Here is a 2,500-nt window from a genome sequence, read left to right as displayed (position 1 = left end):
CCGATCTTCCCCTCGGACCTTGAAAATCCGGGAGAGGGCCACGTGGAGGTGTCGCGCCGGTTCGTACCCATATCCGCAGCAGGTCTCCAAGGTGAAGAGCCTCTAGTCGATAGAATAATGTAGGTAAGGGAAGTCGGCAAATTGGATCCGTAACTTCGGGATAAGGATTGGCTCTGAGGATCGGGGCGTGTCGGGCTTGGTCGGGAAGTGGGTCAGCGCTAACGTGCCGGGCCTGGGCGAGGTGAGTGCCGTAGGGGTGCCGGTAAGTGCGGGCGTTTAGCGCGGGCGTGGTCTGCTCTCGCCGTTGGTTGGCCTCGTGCTGGCCGGCGGTGCAGGATGCGCGCGCCTGCGCGGCGTTCGCGCCCCGGTGCTTCAACCTGCGTGCAGGATCCGAGCTCGGTCCCGTGCCTTGGCCTCCCACGGATCTTCCTTGCTGCGAGGCCGCGTCCGCCTTAGCGTGCTCCTCCGGGGGCGCGCGGGTGCGCGGATTCTCTTCGGCCGCCATTCAACGATCAACTCAGAACTGGCACGGACTGGGGGAATCCGACTGTCTAATTAAAACAAAGCATTGCGATGGCCCTAGCGGGTGTTGACGCAATGTGATTTCTGCCCAGTGCTCTGAATGTCAACGTGAAGAAATTCAAGCAAGCGCGGGTAAACGGCGGGAGTAACTATGACTCTCTTAAGGTGGCCAAGTGGCGGCGGTGTGGCTGCATCCGGACTTGGCTTCTCGAAGTGCGGTCTTGATGTAGTCGTGCTGCTGCTGCGAGGTGCCTTCCTTGGGTTATAGTTACAGGGAGAGTGATGCGCAATACATGGGCCTAGCCCTCTTAGCCTCTCCTCTCCTGCGGTCTTCTCCCCTTCTCGTGGGCCCGCTGATTTCGCAGAGTGGAAGACCGCACCAGGGGCTTGGGGGGGTTACCAGCCCCCCCTCGCACTATCCCTTTTTAGTTGGGGGCAGTAAGCAGAGAATAAGTGGTGGCCCTTCCGCTGAAGGTGCCACCCCAACTCCCCCAGCACCTAGCCGGCCAACCGGCCGTGCCGAAAATCTTGTAACTTTTGCAGCTATGTATACCTGTAGTGAGTGCCACCGCAGCTTTACAACCAAGAACGGTCTCGGGGTCCATCGCCGCCGCCAACATCTTGCGGCCGCCAACGCGGAGATCGTCACGGAGAGGCATCGCGCGAGGTGGACGGAGGAAGAAGTCCTGTCGCTCGCCAAGGCAGAGGCCGAACTGTTCCTCGAGAGGGACGCCCGGTTCTTCTTTGTAAATCAAGAGCTCATCAGGATGTTCCCCGACCGAACGCTTGAGGCAATCAAGTGCCGACGGCGGCAAGCTGCCCACAAGCAGCTTGTCCGCCAATTCATGGAGGCGCTTGAGATCGGTCGGGGGGAAGAGCCGGCGTCCCGCCGGGGAGCGGCGAGCCCGCTGCCTGACGCGGGCGAGGCCGCTGCGCCGCCCGTCGACGCAGCCGAGGACTTCGCGGCCGACACCACCGGGCCGCCGCCGGAGGGGCCGACTGACGCCGCCATCTGGGAGCATCTGGCGGGGCTACCCGCTTCCGCCCAGCGTTTCTCTGCCCTGGATCGTGTCATCGGTCTGGGGCGGGGCACGCCGCCCGATGTCATCCTGGGCATGCTCCCGGATGCCCTTGCGTCGGTCGGGTCCAGAGGGGAGAGATCAATCACCAGGACACAGCGGCCGCGCCAACCATCGAAGCGGCCGCCTGCCGCGCCGCCGACGCAGAAGCGCAAGCGGCGCTGCTGGGAGTACGCGAGAACGCAGGATGCCTTCCGACGGTCGCGTGCGCGTTGCGTGCGCGGCCTCTTGGATGGCACCCTGCTCCAGCCGCCACCTGCCATCCCTGGTCTGCTGGACTTCTGGGCGGACCTCTTCACCAAGAAGCCCATCTCCACCGCGGGCTTCATTCGTGACCGCCTCCTCCCGCACTCAGAGCCTGTCGCTCTCGAGTGCATATGGGGGCCGGTCACACATGAGGAGGTCGCCGCCGCGTTGCCGCCCAGGGGATCAGCAGCCGGGCCGGACGGCCTTACCCCAGCGGAGTTGCGGCGTCTGCCGCACGAAGTCCTGGTGAAAGTGATGAATCTCTTCCTTCTGGCCCGCGCCCTTCCGGAACGCCTGCTTCGCGCGCGGACGTCCCTTCTCCCGAAAACGGCTGCACCAACATCCCCCGCTGACTTTCGCCCCATTACGGTCTGCTCGGTGTTGGCGCGGACCTTTCACAAGGTTCTCGCGTCACGCCTGATGCGCGCTTGTGCTGTGGACGAACGTCAGCGGGCATTCATCCCTCGGGATGGGATGTTGGAAAATACCTTCATCTTGGACACTGCTCTCACCGACGCAGTTCGCTCCTGCCGCTCTGTCTTTGTGGCATCGATCGACGTATCTAAGGCATTCGATTCGGTAGATCATGCTGCCCTTCGCCCCGTGCTGAAGGCGCATGGCCTGCCGGATTGCTTTGTCGAGTATGTCGAGCG

At 63.3% G+C, this 2,500-nt stretch overlaps 1 pseudogene; it reads left to right on the top strand.

The window, feature by feature from the left end:
- LOC124579245 overlaps positions 1 to 2,500 on the top strand; it is a 7,957-nt pseudogene that overhangs the window by 2,197 nt on the left and 3,260 nt on the right.

Source organism: Schistocerca americana, unplaced genomic scaffold (assembly GCF_021461395.2).
Source record: "Schistocerca americana isolate TAMUIC-IGC-003095 unplaced genomic scaffold, iqSchAmer2.1 HiC_scaffold_303, whole genome shotgun sequence".
Lineage (NCBI taxonomy): Eukaryota > Metazoa > Arthropoda > Insecta > Orthoptera > Acrididae > Schistocerca > Schistocerca americana.
The sequence above is the reverse complement of the archived record's forward strand: the minus strand, read 5'-3'. Positions and strand labels throughout refer to the sequence as shown.